At 35.3% G+C, this 19242-nt stretch overlaps 1 protein-coding gene across 3 annotated transcripts in view; it reads left to right on the forward strand.

Annotated features, from left to right (window-relative positions):
* Positions 1-19242, forward strand: part of LOC145287941 (beta-alanyl-dopamine/carcinine hydrolase-like) — a 151134-nt gene that overhangs the window by 35744 nt on the left and 96148 nt on the right. Inside the window, exon 1 of one of the 3 annotated variants that reach the window (XM_080135896.1) lies at positions 9612-9740. The exons of the other annotated variants lie outside the window; for them this stretch is intronic. The gene's annotated coding sequence lies outside the window, so the exon portion shown is untranslated. Of the gene's footprint in view, positions 1-9611; positions 9741-19242 lie in introns of those variants that run through there. 3 annotated transcript variants of the gene reach the window in all.

The following is a 19242-nucleotide window of genomic DNA, read 5'->3' on the forward strand; positions in this document are numbered from 1 at the left end:
GAAGAAATTACAAAGACATTCCAGTCAATTGTGCAGATAAATTCCGCAGATATTTGCTGTCATATTGATAAAGTCAGCATTTCCCTCTGCAAATCTGAAATTACATATCTCATCGCCGTCAAGCATTGTCCATAAAAAATTGGCAAAGCAAATAATGGAATCTAAAATTTCTCACTCACACAGTTTAATAAAATTAGAATAAAGTATGGCATTGGTGTCAGAATGTATCATTTATGTCAGAATATGACAATAGTATTGAAATTTAAAAATATGACATTAGTGTCAGAATATAACATTAGTGTTGAAATATAACATTGGTGTCAGAATATGACATTGGTGTTGAAATATAACATTGGTGTCGGAATATGACATTAGTGTTGAAATATAATATTGGTGTCAGAATATGACATTGGTGTTGAAATATAACATTGGTGTCACAATATGACATGGTATTAAAATGTTTTAACATTGGTGTCAGAATTTGGGATTGGTGCAAGAATATAACATGGTGTTAGAATGTTACATTGGTGTCAGAATACGACATTCATGTCAATATATATCATTAATGTTAGGATATAACAAATTTCAAGTATTTTTGCTAATTTTATGTGTGAGATAATTTATTTTAAAAATGAAACTTTCTTATATAAATTTAACATAGATGTTTAGATATATGGCTATTGAGGATGACCTGGATCTTTTTTTTGCTTAAGAAAGATCTGTTTGTATTATTTGGATTCATCAGACTACTATTCTTATATTGAGTGTCATTTTCACAACGTTTCTTTTAATGTAACCTCCGATCTTCTTCAGACGTATTTTGTCAAACTCGGGAATTTGGACAGAATTTCAAACGGAACCCTTTATTTACTTCACGGGGTAGCATGCTCTTGTTCCATCAGCCATGACTGCATAGAGGTAAATTGAACCTATAACCTTCAGGAGAATATCACTTTTACAATTTATTTTTTCAAGTACTCTAACCACTGTGCATGTGTCCTTGCATCTGAAGAATCCAAATAATATGAATAACCAATTCTCATCTCAAACAATTAAGAAATGTGAGAAGGATCTGATTATCAAGGTCATCATGATCATAGTTGTGGCATTATCTCATAGGATTAGTGAATCTCTTGACAAAGGCTTCCTTTCTAGGGCAATTGCTCTTGACATATCAAAAGCTTCGACAAGGTATGGCATAAAAGTCTACTTCACAAGATTTCCAGCTACGGTATAACTGGAAATGTTTTCTCTATCATTAAATCATTTCTCTCTGATAGGCTCATAAGAGTAGTGGTCGATGGACAAAAATCAGAAGCCTGCAGTATTAATGCTGGAGTCCCTCAGGAGACCATCCTGGGCCCAACTCTTTTCCTAATCTACATCAATGATCTCCCTAAACACATACTTAAATCATTCGTTGACATCTATGCTGATGACACGACCATCTACGGCAACACATCAAAGGCTGTAAATGACAAAGTTCTCTCTAATTCTCTCTCCTCTGATCTCGAGCACGTGGTTCAGTAGGGGAAGACGTGGCTTGTTACCTTTAATGCATCTAAAACCAAGCTCCTATCTTTACATCATCAACGCTCTGATCCCCATCTGGCATCAATTTAAATGGATGGCTCTCGTCTAGGAGAAGCCCCATGTTTTGACAAGCTTCTGGGCTTGACCGTTAGTCCTAATCTGAAATTAAACACTCACATCAAGTCTGTTGCCAAGGTCGCTGGAAAGATGGTGAGATCCTTCTACCCCTCCAGAAGATATCTCACTACTGATGCAATTCTCTATCTATATAAAAACCAAGTACGTCCAAGGATGAAATACTGCTGCCATATCTGGGCAGAAGCTACTAAAAACAGCCTATCCTGCCTTGACAGAGTACAAAATAGACTTAGTGGCTTAGTGGGGTATGCCTTTTTCTCTTCCCTGCAACCTCTCTCCCACAGAAGAGACGTTGCGAGCCTATCTTTGTTTTATCATTATTTCCATGGCAGGTGCTTGTTTGAGCTCCAATCTCTAGTCCCCCCTTGCCAATCCTTCACGAAAAACACCCGTCTAGCTGAAACCACTGTCAAAAATTTTTGCCACTCTTTATCTGTGCCTAAATCAAAACGTAGATTCCATGAACAAAGCTTTTTTCTTAGAACTGCACGCCTGTGGAACTCTGTTCTGTCTGCCTGCTTCCCACCTTACTACAACCTAGATGTCTTCAAGTCCAACGTAAACAAATTCCTGATGAACCGCCCCCTTAAGTAGACACTTTTATTAAATCCTCACACTAACGTACTGTACATGCAATACCCCTTATCCCTGAGTGGCTTCCGAACCTTGATAAGTCGTGATCATCTTGTAAAAAAAAAACAAAAACAACCCTGGGTTGGTTGTGCTGGCTCTTTCTAATAAGTTCACCATGTCCTGAACACTGGCTGACCATGCACAGTGATCCAAGACCCGTTATGAGTGCAACCCATTCATGGTTTCAGTAATGAACCTTGTAAAGGTGAGGGCCCAGAATCAGCTCAATATTTTGCTTCACTGTCTTGAGCTAGGTTTTGAGTTGGGCACTGCAACGTTTCTTCTAGTCTGATGATATTAAATAATCGTCCAGTAATACCATATGAATAAATTTTTGTGAGAAGGTTTTCAAAGGAGTTATATCAAGTCCTATTATTTTGCCTTTTAAATGTATGACATATTTGTTCAGAGATAATCATTAAGATATAAATAATAGAACGGGTTAGCTAAATCCATACTACGGGTTATAAAGAAGTTAAGCATTAACAAAGTGTTGGACTATTGCTAAATTGGATGATAATACAAAGAGCGGGAGAAGATTGATAGAGTGACAATTATATAATAATCTTGACCATTAAAATTTATATCCTTTGGACAACATTAGGAAGCTTTGCTCATATTTTTTTTTTTTTTTCAATTTTCACCCCAAACAAGGCACAGTGCCACTTTGAAGCAGGGGGCTACTATCAGAGACTTAATTAGCAGGGTCATTATGAAGGGAGATGAGTAGAAAGATGTTTGTTCACATTACACTTGAACTTCTGCATATCAGTACAGTTGGGAAAGCAGAATCCCGGAAGGGAGTTCCAAAGACCCGCAGTTCTGGAGAAGAAACTATTGGAGTAAAAGGCTTTCTTGCACCTAGGGATCTCTACTGTAAAGGGATGAGACTTAGTAGCTTGTCGGGTTTGTCGGGGATAGTTACGCCGGGGAGGTACAAGTGTTTGCAGTTCGTCAGAGCATTCACCATTAAAGTATATGTAGAACAGGCAGAGGGATGCAACATCTCATCGATGGGACAGACGCTGAAGCCTAGATGACAGTTCAGGACCTATCAGGTTGGCGACTCTCTTTTGAACCCTGTCCAGGAGCAAGAGACAAGCAGCAGATACATCAGCCCAGATGTGACAACAGTACTCTATACATGGGTGAATGGTGGCCTTATAGAGGTACAAGATACTGTCAGGCGTAAGTAGTTTTCTAGCACGGTAGAGGGAGCCAACCTTCCTTGCAGCAACCTTGGCAATGCTCTCAATGTATATTTGAGTTCATATTCCCTGTAAACGTTAGGCCGAGAAGTTTAAAAGAAGTACTTTCAGGCAATGTGTTCTTGGCCATTGCTATTGGTGGTAGAGAAGGTTTATTGTAGTTATTGAAGGAAACAAGCTTAGTTTTAGCAGCATTGAATGTGACCATCCATTTTTGTCCCCATTCCACTACAGATTTGAGGTCATCCTCTAGTGTTTCTGCCATTTCCTTGGATATGTGTTCATTTTTTTTCCCCTCATATCTGTTATAGAGAGTGGTGTCATCGGCAAATATACCCATCTCCGAAACAAATTTATCAGGGAGGTCAATCCATATTGTTTGTCAGTCAGGAGTTTAGCAGCTGTTAGGTGCTGGACTAGGGCTTGATTAACTAAGAACTCAAATATTTTGGCGAAAAGCGGGAGGAGGCTAATGGGGCGATAATTTAGTGGGTCAGTTCTTTCACCAGAATTCTTGAAGACTGGTACCACAGAAGCGGTTTTCCAGCAGTCGGGAAAGCAATATTCATTAAGGCATTTATTGTAAAGTTTGGAGAGAACTGGAGCAACCTCGGCAGAGCATTTTTTAAATAGCACAGCCGGGATGAGATCTGGTCCACATGCTTTTGAGGTGTCTAGGTTTTTTATAATAGCATGTACCTGAGAAGGGGTGATTTTCAAATCGTCTAGTGTGGCGTCTGTTCGCAGAGGAAAATCAGGGAGGGAGTGGTGTACCGGGTTCAGTGTGGAGTTTGAAGCAAACCGACTTGCAAGCAGAGTAGCCTTGTCAGTTGCCGTGCAAGCAACCTCATGATTGCTTGATAGTGGGGGAATAGTTGACTGTCCATTATTTACTACGCTGTTGTAGATTTTCCAAAAATCCCGGGTTCCTAATTTCTGTGCTTCGATGTGTTTTCTGGTGGTTTCAGAGTAATCTGTCTTAGCTGTCTCTATCACTCTCTTACAATTATTTCTAGCTTCTATATACTTCTGTTTATTTAAGCTGGACTTATGTCGGTTGAATCTGCGGAACACATGCTGCCTTTGACAAATGGAAGTAAACTATTGGGGAGAGTGGGGCTTGCTATAGAATTTCCGTGTGGGAATATGTGCTTCGATTGCAGTTTTGAACCATTCAGTGGTCTCATTTGTACACTGTTCTGCTGGAAGAGTAAAGATATTTTGCCATGGGGCATCTCTGATCAGTTCCCTGATGGCTTCCCAATCAGCCTTTTTGTAATACCTCGTTGTTTTGAGTAGTGGGTCTTCAGTTTTAGGGCAAGAATTTAGGCTGATTTCTACCATTATCACAGTGTGATCAGCATTCCCGAGTGGGCTGTGGGCATTTGTTGTACAGTCATCGGGAACCGTTGTCAGAAAGAGATCTAGAAGTGAACCATGTTGATCTTGCTGGGAAACGTGTCGGAAATGTAACCAACTGAGATATATATATATATATAACCAACATATATATATATATATATATATATATATATATATATATATATATATATATATATATATATGTTTGTTTACTAAGATGGGTAAAATTAATTCTTCAAATCAGAGGCCTTGTCAGTGAGGCATCACAGTATGTTGAATACCTTCCTGAAGAGTAAGGACACTTGTTGGTCCTGAGTGGCGACCCATGATGCATTAGGACGGGATCCTGGTGGTTGAATGACTTACAGATCAGGGTTTATCACCCCCATTTCTCAACTCACCACTTTGGTCCTTACCTGGGCTAGATGGGTGGTTAGAGAGACCCAATCTGATCAATCGGCTCGTCATGTAATGCTGTAACCCATCTACTTCAGACAACATAAACCATCAGACAAAATCGTCTGACTCTTATTCACAAACAAAAGACAGAGTATAAGTATCAGAAGGCAATGACAAGGGTCAATCTACTAGTAAGGAAAAGCTGCTTATGGGATATAGGAATTATTTGTATTATTTGGATTCTTCGGACTACTATTTTCATCTTGAGTGTGATTTTCACAACGTTTCGGTCAATGTAACCTTCGACCTTGTTCAGGTGTACCTTGTTGAACTTAGGAATGTTTCTGTTGAACTCGGGAATTTGGACGGAATTTCGAGTGGAACCCTTTATTTACTTCATGGGGGTAGCGTGATCTTATTCCATCAACTATGACTGGATAAAGGTCCTAAGTAAGTCACAATTGTATTTTTTGATCGCCCACACTGAGGATTGAACCTTCAACCTTGAGGAGAACATCACTTTTTACAGTTGATTTTTCCGAATACTCTAACCACTGGCATAGTGGTGAGAGTACTTGAAAAAATCACTTGGAATGGTTAGAGTACTTGGAAAAATCAATTGTAAAGGTTTCCGCTTGAAATTTTGTCCAAATTCCTAAGTTTGACAGAAACATCTCCAAGTTTGACAAGATACACCTGAAGAAGGTTGGAGGTTACATCGACCGAAACGAGTGGAACCCTTTATTTACTTCATGGGGGTAGCATGATCTTATTCCATCAACTATGACTGGATAAAGGTCCTAAGTAAGTCACAATTGTATTTTTTGATCGCCCACACTGAAGATTGAACCTTCAACCTTGAGGAGAACATCACTTTTTACAGTTGATTTTTCCGAATACTCTAACCACTGGCATAGTGGTGAGAGTACTTGAAAAAATCACTTGGAATGGTTAGAGTACTTGGAAAAATCAATTGTAAAGGTTGAAATTTTGTCCAAATTCCTAAGTTTGACAGAAACATCTCCAAGTTTGACAAGATACACCTGAAGAAGGTTGGAGGTTACATCGACCGAAACGTTGTGAAAATAACACTCAAGATGAGAACAGTAGTCTGATGAATCCAAATAATACGAATAACCAATCCTTATCTCAAAATTTCAGAAACGTCAAATAGTGGTTATAACTGAAGTTTTCATAAAAAAATGGGTCAGGAAAACAAAAAGAAACCTGAAATGCTAATAACCACTTACTAGTGTGAGTATACTATCCTTGTATCCCTAGAATGATAGAGCGAATGGGTTTCCCCACTAACATTTCCCACTGCTGGGCTCCGAGGCAGGTGGGGAGCAAGGAAGGTGAAATATGTATAATAAATTAAATCCATGTCAACCAATAAAAATAAAAGACGTCACATTGAATCCAACTTGGAGAACCCATACTCAGAATCAGATAATGAAACCAACCAAAACTATTCCCAAGATTTATTATTATTTATAGTCAATGGAGTGCAGCACTCCAATCACTAAATTATCTCCATTCATCATCTAAAAAAAAAACATATATATATATAAATCTATAATAAAAAACCATATTAATTAAAAAACTATGGAACACCATTCTGATAGAAGTTCCCAATAAATCCTCAGCAATTACACTTTTAAACTGAAATTATATCCACAACCTTAGAATAAAAAACTTACCCCAGCTTCTCTTTGAACTCCTCAAAGGGTGTAGAAAAAAGAAAAGAACTCTCCCTTTGCTCGCTGGATGAAATAAAAGATAACTTAAGGAAACAAGGTGTCATAGATGCTCAAAGAATAACAATAATAAAACAAAAACAACAACCAAATGCTTCCAACAAACACTTACATTCTAAATTTCAACACCCCAAAACCTCTTATTGAAATAAAAATTGGATACCTAATAGAAAAGTAGGTTTACATAACAAACCCTCTGTGATGTCATAACTGCCATACATTTTGGGCATCACAAAGACAGATCTATTAGACCACCAACATGTAAAACTCTGACGAAATTGAAGAATCACATTAATTGCGAACTGCCATGTGCAAATGTGAAAACTCTAAACAAAAATATTCAAAAGAATGTGAAGTCTGAAAGAAAGAAAGAAAAACAAATATCAACAATTTAACACACCCAGAAGCAACAAGGTTAGTTGAGAGTTCTCTAGATTCAAATATAACCAGAATGACGAATAACTCGATTTCAAAACAAGAAATAACACAAAACAATCTGTCTGAACTTGTGAAAGAACTACGATCACTACTAGAAACACTAAATAAAAAAATTTAACCAATTCAACAAATGTGAAACTAAATGAGATTTAAAGGAAAATCCGCAATCTCAAATTGACAAAATTCAAGGTACCACAGACCAAAGAAAACCTCAATCCAGATGTCAAACCTACCTATCACTACTATCAAATCCAATAACCCTCCACCTCAAAAAACAAAACCTTCTTCGAAAAATCAGTATAGCAAACAGCAAACAGAAATAGTACGAATTGAAAATAAAAACAAATTTGAACTCATAACCAAGAAAGATTTTGAAGACAGAAAAAATAAAAAAGCCCAAATAAAAATAAATCAAAAACCCTATAAATCAAAAAACCTTGCCAACGGTCCTAATCTTCCAGTTAGAATTATTTCTAGAAAGACATCTGGTACTTATAGAAGGGATCATGTAAAAGGTTGCCAACATCCAAAGTGAACATGATTTTTGTGGAACGAAATGGATTTGAGCTTAGGACACCTAGGTCGTCAGTCAGTCTTGTTAACCACTAGTGTTACGAGCATAGTGAAAAAGTACATTGTAGTGATCCTCATTCGATAACACCAAACGAAGTACCAGGATCCAACCAAAAACCCAAAATAACAGAAAAAAAAAAAATGAAATTGGATGAACATCCCCAAGCATGTACAAAACTTTTCCATAAACACAGCAAACAACTATTCACAAAATAGCTTCTTCGGCATGAAATAACCACTCAGGCTGGTATTCTGCTAAACTCAACAAACAAACAAACAAAATCAACAATTTTCCTCCACAAAACAACCAAACTAAACACCATGAATAAATATTTGAAGATATAACTATCAGCACTGAAAGCATAAACTTTTTTCAAAATTACCGGATTTAGCATTAAATAACTGAAAAAGGTTGATGTGCTGCAAAAAAAAACAACCAAATCCCAAATATTTGAATATTCAAATGGGGGATTGTGCCCGTGTAAAAAAAAAAAAAAAACACTTTAAAATATTCTATTTGTAACTTCCAATATTTCAGATTCGGATTGAATTTGAATTATAGTTATTCGACACCAATTAAACAAGGTTGTTTGAATTTTAATTTCTTATTAAGACCCCTTATGCTTAAGCCTTACATTTTATTGATTTTCTAGAATGAAAATCGTTTCATTATAAATATAAGATTTAATATTATTTTTGTGTTGATTTCAATATTAGTAAAAGGACATAAAAGTCTTGAAAAGCTTTTCTAGTTGGGGAATTAAGGTTACTCGTCCTGAGCCGAGTAGAACTAGTTGGTGAGCATGTTGTGTATGTTATAACTATGTGCGTGTGTGAAGTAAGTTCCTAAGATACTGTTGCAGTTCCTATTTACAATGCCTCCCCACAGGACAGAGTTAGACACCAGGGTCGTTTTTAACGTGGAGAAAAGGAAAAAAAATTAAAAATTGTCTCAGTCGTGAAGAACTTTTCCTCCACTGACAGAGAACAATAAATTGAAGTGCAGCATTTGAAGAACAGATGCTACACTTTGAGATATTAAATCTTTTATTCATGCAAAAAATGAACATAAACAAAAAACTTAGGCACAAGGCAAATTCAAAAGGGGGGAAAACAATGGGGGTCGTTGGTCATTCTTGTCACTCCTTTAGAACTAAACAAAAGTTTCTCTTAGCTAGAATCTTCTTTCACCATAATACCGCATTCGCCCTTTCGTACTTGAGGACGTCCTACTTAGCACCCAATTTTTAAAACATTTTTTATTAGCATGTAAAAACAAAAAAGATAAGAATAAAGGTAATACAATAATTCAGATACTACACTTCGATCTCGGCCCAAAGGCCAGGTAAGCGTCTTAACTAGTTGGTGAGCACATTGTGTATGTTATGACTATGTGCGTGTGTGAAGTAAGTCCTCAGATACTGTTGTAGTTATCAATAATTAAAATGAAAACATTGTCGTTTCCTAGAAACGTCCTACATCGAATTGGCCAGGTGTGGCCAGGTTTATAAATGATTCAATCTAACCATTGTTAATGATTATCGTTATTTTTTTTTTTTAATTTATTTTTTTTCTTCAATCTTTTTTAAAGCATCATAAATGCAATTTTTTGTTATATTGAAGCGGTTAGCTTCTGAAACAGCTGTCAAATGTTATCAACTATTTTTTTTTCCCGATTTTTCAATACTGTGAAAAAAGGGTAAGTTTGTACGCCGTATTCATTTGTTTTCTGGTTTTATGTTTTAATTTTTATTTTGCAAATATTAATCTGTTTTCTGATATTTTTTTTCAAATTAAATTGTACCTTAAAGACAATTTCTTCAACAAAATACTATATTGAATACACCATTATTGTTATATTTTATTTGTAATAAACACTACCACTAACCCTAAGTCTGGGTGGGAAGATTTTTAATAAAAATCATTTGATTAAATTATTTGTTAATTAGTTAAAATCTGAAAAATAAAAGCAAAAAAAAAAAAAAGAAAAAAAATATAATCTGTAAGAATCAAACAACAAATTAATGCAGTGTATCAATTTGTTGAAGTCATAACTAAAGACTTATTTTCTCTTGTGGAAAAATGTCTCTGATAGACGATTTGGCCACACACTGACCAATCAGCTTGCAAGGAACATTGATCTTATCTGTCTTCTCAAAAACTACTTTAGCCCTTTTCAAAATTAGGGTGGATCAGCAGAGAGAACCTTGGAAACAATGAAGAACAAAATCTCTTCTCTCTCTCTCTCCTGTCCCTGTCCACTGGACACTCATGCATTGACGATCTTCACTGCTGCTGACAGACCCTTGACAGCTTAAAACTTCTTTTTTTTTACTTAGATGCAGTTCAACTTTCTCCCATTTAAATAAATCCTTTATTTGTTGTGTTAAAAGAGGGTTTATTATTTTGCGTGACGGTTTTACTTTTCTATTAAAATATAGAAGTGTATTAACATTTCTATAAATTTGCCCCTCCACCTTTTGAAAATCAAACACTACTATCAATATCGATAAAATTTCGCAGTCATTTTGAGAGGTAACTGTTTCAATATAACCTTAATTTTGATAGGAAGTGCAATCTTTTGAAACTAGTTATCAGAAATTTATGGTATTGTTGCTCTGAAAATATCTCTACCTGCCTTACTGAACATGGCTGCTTTAATCAGATTAGGAAGTAGTTCATTGACCATTAATCTTTTTCCCTTACATAATTTATGAGCACGGCTCAAGTTTCTCAACAAAATTACTGGACCATTTTTCTTTAGAATCTATTCATGAGGCGAAAAAACAGTGTGTGTGTGGGGGGGGGGGCTCAATTTGTTATAATGATGAAAATGATCTGGCTTGTGTTGTTATTTCTTGAAGGGACTTGTTTACCAGTCTTTAAAATTTTTGTTAACACATATCGCTAGCTAGTTTTTGACCTTGAAGTATAATTAAAAAAACTTTTCTTATTTTTTAGATCCTTACATCCAGACGCTTTATGCTTTGTCTGGAGCGATTACCATAAAAAACAAACAAAAAAAAAAAAATCTATTTTGAAGTTCTAGTTTAAACTCATCGCCAGCAACCGACTTCAGATCAGCTCTGTTTAACCGCAAGTGACACTTTACAGGCCACTTTATCAGTAATTGCAAACAGACTTGCATAAACAAGTACATGATCAGTCATGTTTACTATATGTGTGTATATACGGCATAATCACATTAATACACCGGTTCTCATCAGATCACCAAAGTTAAGCAACATTGAACCTGACTAGTACCAGATTTGTGACCATTTGGGAATTCTAGGCATTGTATGTGCTCCGCTTATGTCGGCATTGTTTCCAGTCGTCCTGAACCTCCACTTGCCACTGATATTTAACAAAGTTGATTCAGGAGATGTGTGGTTGAAGATTGCGCAACTCTTACCACAAAAGTTTCATGTGCAGGCACCCTTACAGTGGGTATCCATAGTCTGTCAAGACTGAAAGAAGCTACCATGTATTGGAACCCCGATATGCCTGATATCTCAATTACAGAGCTGACTCATCTTGTATAGGCCAGAATATAATATATTTAAGTTGATATGTGGCCGTCATTGGAGTGCCACGTCACAAAATGTCTGCATATGTGCTGAAAACGAGTGTGTGTAATGTAATGTGCATCCAGGAGACAAGCGCCCGCGTGTTTGTGTGTTGTGTGGGTGCGTAAGAGAAACGCACGAAAAGGAAAGCCTTACCTCGGGACCGGCTCGGCATCGCCGACCGAAAATAGATAAAGAAAGATCAAGATGCCGGCTGCCATCTTTTGTAAAGGATGATATCTCGCAAAGTCACATGAATTCTCGCAATATGCAAATTTAGCTGGCCTACAACGGCCATAAAAGCGGGTGATTGAAAGACGTTGGGGGAGCGATGATTGACTTGGTCGGGAATCGTGTTGCTGTTGCTTCTCGTGCCGTGTGAGCATATCTTACCGTTGTTGGGTCCGTTCTGAGTAACCGTTCGCGTCCGTCTAGGCACCTTGCTAGTTGGATTCCGTGCAGAACCGGTGTTTACTGGTTATTGAATTGCTTTACGTTGCTGCAACATTATACATCTACAGAGGGCGCAGTACTTTTAAAGGATTTTCCTTATACATCTACAGAGGGCGCAGGAATTTTTAAAGGACTCTCCTTACACATTGTCTACATGTAATAAGTAGACAATTTGCAGCAGCAAAAAAAAAAAACAAACAAAAAAAAACAGAAAAAAAAACAAACAAAAAAGGGAGATAACTTCTAATTATTCTAGGGATTAAGTATTTATTTATTGTAATGCTTAACATAGTAAAAATAAATAACGGCAATAATAGTAATGATATTACTCTTAGTGATACTATAATAAATAAATAATAATAGTTATAATAATGATAATAATAGCAATATAAATAATACTAATAAAATAAGTAAAATAATAATAATAGTTATTAAATTATTAATTATAAACGGTTAAAATCAGATTAATAATCAGATTATTTTTATTATTTTATGGTGGTTTAAATCTGTCAAATTTCAACTAACGTTTATGAATACAACCGGAAAAAATCTCGTCCTTTCAGTTTAAAAGAGTGGATATATTGTCATTGAATTTTAATATAGTCAGGGCTTCAAATCTACAAAGGATGCAGAATTTGTCACCAGGCTTATATGCTTTACAAGAGCCAAGTGTTTTCTATTTTAAATTAAAGGGGATATTCATATCTTTAAGATGCCAAATATATTTCGCTAAAGTTGTCTGTTTTTTTAAGGATCTTTAAGAGTGTTTATGTGTGGAGATTCTGTGTTTTATAAGTCCAGAAGTAGATCCAAAGTATATTGCATTTTGTTTAATAGAGTTGTAATAGTTGCTTTCAGCTTGATTAACAGTGATATTGCTATGCAAGACGTTTGGTTGTATTAAACTGTCAGATGGGTTAATGAATGGGGGTGTTGTTATTCATTAATAATTAATCATTGCTGGTCTTAGTCTGTGTGAAAAGATTTATATGGTTGCTATTATTTGAATTTACATTTGGGATTTTTGATACTGTGCAGCTATAAATTACACTTTTTAAATTGCAAGTACCTTGTAAAGGACATGTTTTTTTCTACTACAGTTACAGCTTGTCAGAGTTTGTATATTTGTATTTTGTATTTTCTTAATTTTCTTATTGTTGTTACTAATTATTTTTTGATGCAGATTTGGCATTGTTGAATAAGATATTTTGATCGTGTTTTTGCTAAAAAAATTTTAACATACTTATGGGGGGTTTTGAAGTTATTTTCTAATATTTTGAAAAATTCTCTGGCTATGTCTGTTTTAACGCTTTTTGAGTATGGAGGGTTAAACCAGAAGGTTTCTCTATGTCTGTTTTTACGTTTAATGATATGGCATTGGATTTCATTGGTGTTAATGGCTGATGCATGTAGTTTAATGTGGTTTTGTATTCTGGTCTGATTATTCTTTGCAGTTCTTTTGTAGGTTGACATGGCCATATTATAGGTTATTATGTTTTTACTAGGTTTATTATCATTGTTATAGTTTTCTATGTAATTTGTATCAGTCTTATTTAATTTGTGTTTTGTATCCTGAGTTTTTAAGAGCCTCATTGTAGTATTCTGTGTTTTTATTAAATATAGCTTGTTAGAAGAAAATCTAGATATTCTTAAAGAGACATTAGGGACTATTGATTTCAATACTAACCTAGGATGGTTGATTCATTATGGACATATAGTACAAATTGGTTTGGTTTATGATAGGGTTCAAAAATTTAATTTCTTCCCCCACCTCTATTTTTGCTGACTAATGTGTTTAAAGAACAAAACTTCTGTCAAATTATTGTTAATACTTATTATCAATTTCAATAAAATTAGCATCGTTTCCGAAACGATCGTACAATCGAGTTGATTTTGTTTGTTTTTTCCTTTTGAAACTGATTTTTAATTCACGATTATGAATGGTTTTACTCAATATTAATATAGCTCTAGGATATCTATATCTATTGAGCTTATTATATATCTACAGTACAATGGGCATTGTTTTCTTTTAAAAGTATTAATATATTTACTTATACATTAAAATTAACTCTGCTCTTTAGACTCCAGGTCTAATTCCCTCCAAAAAATACAATATATATATATATATATATATATATATATATATATATATATATATATATATACGTTTTATTTTTTATTACCGTATCTTTCTCTTAAGGAAAATTTGACGTCAGCGGGAGTGGTGCAGGTGTCTATGCATGCATGCGCGCATATGTGCATGTATTTGCATGCCAGGGCGGAGATGTATGTGTACATGTGAACGTTTCTTTAAGTATATACGTGTGTATGTGCGCATGTGTGTGCTCGCGCACGCAGCCGCTAACTAACCCTCTCCAAACAATTAACAACAAATAAAAACCAAATAAATAAACCGAATCATAGCCCCCCCCCGCCTCCGAACCTAAGCGAACACCCAACAGGTCAAGACATACTTATCAAGAAATCATCTCACCAACGAGATGCCAAAAACCTTAACATTAAGACTCGAATTTTAAAGTAACCCCCTTCCTCCTACCCCCACATATCCCCCTTCCCCCTCCATGTATCCCTATGCCCTCAGCCACACCAGAAATTAACTTCCCAGACCCTCCCCCACAAGGTCCTTAAACTCCAAAACTAAAACATTACCGACATACCATACACCCCCTCCCACCTTTCCCCCCCTTGTTCCCTTCCTCTTTTTTCCGCTCTTCTCGCACCCTTCCCCTTACATCATTCACTCTTTCATCCCATCATAACGAACATTTCTGTAAAAGTCTGAGGAAGCTACAGACAGCTAAAAAAAACAGCCGGGTAGCTGAAACAATAATGTAACTTAACAAAAAGATACGGTAATAAAAAATAAAATGCATATTTGCTCTACAACAGTATTGAGCACTTTTTTCAGTTTTTATTAATTACCATTTCTATATATATATATATATATATATATATATATATATATATATATATATATATACTACCCTTAATCTTATTTGGATTTTTCAGACTACTGCTCTGCTTTCATTTTGAGTATCATTTTCCCAATGTTTCAGTCACTTCCGACCTTCTTCAGGTGTATCTTTTCGAACTCAGGAATATTTCTGTTGAACTTAGGAAGCTGCACGGAATTTAAAACGGAACCCTTTATTTAATCCATGGGAGGGGTAGCATGCTAGTACTCCATCAGCCTTGACTGGAAAGAGGTCCTAAGTAATTACAGGGGCCCAACAATATTTTTCAGACACTTTGAAAAAAGTACTTCAAGGTGGTTACTAGTGCCAAAAACTTTTGAGATTGTAAGTACGTTGTTGAGAAGTGAAAATCCACTACTAGTGTAATCATTTTTTTTTAGTTTGGCTTTGATAATTTTAGTTTTTTGTGATTTTTGCAAAAACTTGCACAGCTCTATTTTTCGGACATGACAAAAAATCCTATTTGATTAAGAGCTATGTTAATGTATATGCTGCTGTATGCAAATTTTCTGCTTGTATAACTTAGCTGTTATCATTAGAATCAATTATCTGTTCTATTCTACTGGCAAAACAATTAAGTTTAATGAGGTAAAATGCATTCAAAAGAAGTTGTTTGCTTGGCACGGAAGAAACGAGAAGATGGCCTCAGCATCAGAAGGATCGCCATAGATTTGAAGCTGTCGAAATCAACGATCGAATACATGCTGAAGACAAACTCCGAGCGGAAAAAGGACGGAAAAGATCAATTGGCAAGAGGACTGAAAGGAGAATGAAGAAGACTGTGATATGGCTTTTGACATCCGGAGAAAAAGTTACAGCAAGAAAAGTGAGGAAGAAATGTGAATTGGATGTAAATGTCCAAACAGTACAAAGAATGTTGCATAGGATTGGTTTGAAGTATGAAAAAGGCTAAGAAAAAAATTACACTAACAAAGAAACACAAAGGAGCAAGACTGGAAAGTGCTAAAAGGTGGTTAACAAAGCATGTTGACTTTAAGAAGGTTATATTTACTGATGAGAAGCGTTTCAAGTTTGATGGGTCAGATGGATGGTGTACTTGGCTGAGAAGGGGTGAGCCTGTTGTACTGAACAAACGACAGATTGGGAGGAAGAGGAGTTATGGGTTGGGGTATGATCTTTGCTAATGAAAATACATGGTTGGAGTGGCTGAAAGGACGACGGAACAGTGAAAGCTACAAACAGTTGCTGGGTGAGAAAGCCCTACCAAGGATAAGAAGAGAGATAGGGAATGATTTCGTTTTACAGCAAGACAGTTGCAGCATCTATGTGTCAAAACTCATGAAAGAATGGATGGCTAAAGTGAATATGACTACTTTGGAATGGCCTGCAAAAAATCCAGATCTAAGTTTAATGGAAAATGTTTGGGAAATTCTTGCGCAACTTTTCTATGATGGACCTGAAATAATGAAAGAGTCTCAACTATGGAAACGAATACTAGATGCCAAAAAACAACTAATAGAAACACGTAGAAATGTTATTGTGCATATGTTTGATCATTATGAAGAAAGATTGATGAAAGTTATTGAGAAGAAAGGTGATATTACAGACTATTAACAGTTTTTCAACGATGTCCGAAAAATAATGTTGCGTGTGTTTTGTAAAAAATGATGAAAATTAAATATTCTTCCTTACCTAATCGATTTTCTTCCATTTTTATTAGAGTTATTGTTTTTATAGTTTTATGCTATTCTATTGAAGGAATTTCGCCACTCTATGGTACTCAGAATGTTGAATACTAAAGTGTCCAAAACATATTGTTGAGCTCCTGTAATAATTGTATTTTCTTTTTCAGGCTGTTAAAATTTATATTAGAATTGTTCACAAGGACCTGTGCCGCAGTGGTTAGAGTATTTGGAAAAATTCGATTGTAAAGTTATATTCTCTTGAAGGTTGACAACTGAAAAATACAATGAAGTAAATAAAGGGTTCTGTTCGAAATTCTGTGTAGATTCCTGAGTTCGACAGAAATATTCCTGAGTTCGACAAGGTACACCTGAAGAAGGTCGAAGGTTACATCAACCAAAACGTTGTGAAAATAGCACTCAAGATGAGGACAGTAGTCCAAATAATCCAAATAATATGAATAACCAAAAATTCAGAAACTTTCTCTTAATCTGTCTGTTTGGTCCACTTTTAACGATCTGGCTGAAATTTTGTATTGACTTTTTGTCATGATAAAGTGCAGTAAACTAAGTAATATGGTATAATGGGATTGATAAGGATTAGTATTTAATGCAAAAAATGAGTACATATTTCACCATTAATTTGGCATAAAGCACTCATTCTAAGTCAACACACTATAAATTTTGCCTGTTTTTTTTTTTAAGGTTTAGTCCATCTCTATTGTCTTACACTTCTTGCACACGAACTGGCTATCGTCTCTCAACCTACCTGGTTAAGAAAGTGGTGGTGGTGGTGGGAAACTGTCACCACAGGTAATAAGGAAATTCATCCCGATTTTTTGCCATTGACCACTTATATTCCTGATATTTTATGAAGAATTATAAAGTCAATTATGTTAGTAAATTTGGCAAAACGTCAAATTATTAAAAATATCTCCAACAAAATATAATAATTGTTTTAATTTGTTCCGTAAGATTAGTTTCTTTGTTCTTCAAAATGCTATTTGAGAATGATTTTCCATTACCAATGTAATGCCCCGTGATGGGGAGTGATATATAATTTTCTATGGACACATATTTTATCATTATATGATTAATCAGTAGGGCTTAACCTAATCAAATTTGAAACCAATACCCTAGAGTTTAAAGTTTTACCTGCTAGTAATAAATATATCGCCTTTTATGTAGATGTCATTTATTTGTTTATTTTGCCTGCGATATGGAATGGAATACAGTAGTGATAATAGGTTAAGCCTACAGATATGATTATGCACTCACAAACTATAATGCATCAGACACAGAAATAAAACAGATATTAAGTACAAAACATTTAAATATTGACAGAAATGTATATGTGCATCCAAGTATTGATTTTCAGGGTGCGCCATTTTTAGTTTTCGTTTTCTTTTGCTGTTATGCTGGACGTTTGAATACATTAGTAACCAAGGTGGCCAGTGAAGTTTGACCTCAAAACAAAGGAGAACGATTAGGAAATGCAACATCCTTATTTGATCGTGATTGCTTCATAAAACCATGACTCATAGATACAATAATAGCGTCATTGAAAACTACTCTTTTTGTTTGGTTTTTAGAAGAATCAATGAACCCTGATGTTTGACTCACAAGCTGTAAATCTAGCCAGAAGAAAAATTAGGTTAGGTATTTTCATAATTTGAGCCAAAAATGAAACCATTTTTTTCTTTTAAAATTTAATTTAAAAGAGACTATGTATGTGTGTGTGCCTGTATGTATATTTTTTTAAATATAATTATACACAGACAAGTGTTTCATCATTATAGTCGTCAAAGTATGGCGTGCCAGATTGGAGGATTAGTAGGTAAAGCAAAAATTAGTGCAATTTATACCCTATTCAGCCATGAATTAGACGCAAAACACTTATTTTAAGTCAATGGCTATAACTTTTTCCCATTTTTATTTTGTTTTTATAGATTTAATAAATTATACTCGTTTGGGGTTCCCATGTATCTATGAGATAATATAATTGTTTTGTCTTTGGTTAAACACTTGGACAGGTGTGAATGGCGGTTGAAAATGATATTGTTGTGTTTCAATATTTTTCCTATTATGTGTGAGGGTAGGTATTTATTTGCTTCCCCACGTAAGCAAAATATGACACAAGGTCAGTTTTTATGTGGGGTGAAGGGAAAGGGGATGAGGGAGGAGAAGGGGGAGGGGATGGTATATATAGGATTGCCCCTACATGTACCAACAACCAATTGCCACAAGGTATGATTCCAAAAGACTGGAAGGTTCTATTTATAGACACTACCAATAGGACTTGACCAATAAAATGGAGTCACACTCTGCTCGCAACCAATCAGAAGCTAGAATCACTCAATAAAACATGCTGGATATTTTACAATTCCCGCATATGATTTTTCTGTATCCAACACGAGAAGGAATTTGCTCTCCATCTGCAGACTTTTACAATCCAATATTTGTACAGACTTTTAGAATCCGATATTTGTACAGATCGACTACCCAATAGAAAATCTTATTCTTCATCTTTGTTTTGGTTTTTA

Source organism: Euprymna scolopes, chromosome 11 (genome assembly GCF_053919585.1).
Source record: "Euprymna scolopes isolate OS-2025 chromosome 11, ASM5391958v1, whole genome shotgun sequence".
NCBI lineage: Eukaryota > Metazoa > Mollusca > Cephalopoda > Sepiida > Sepiolidae > Euprymna > Euprymna scolopes.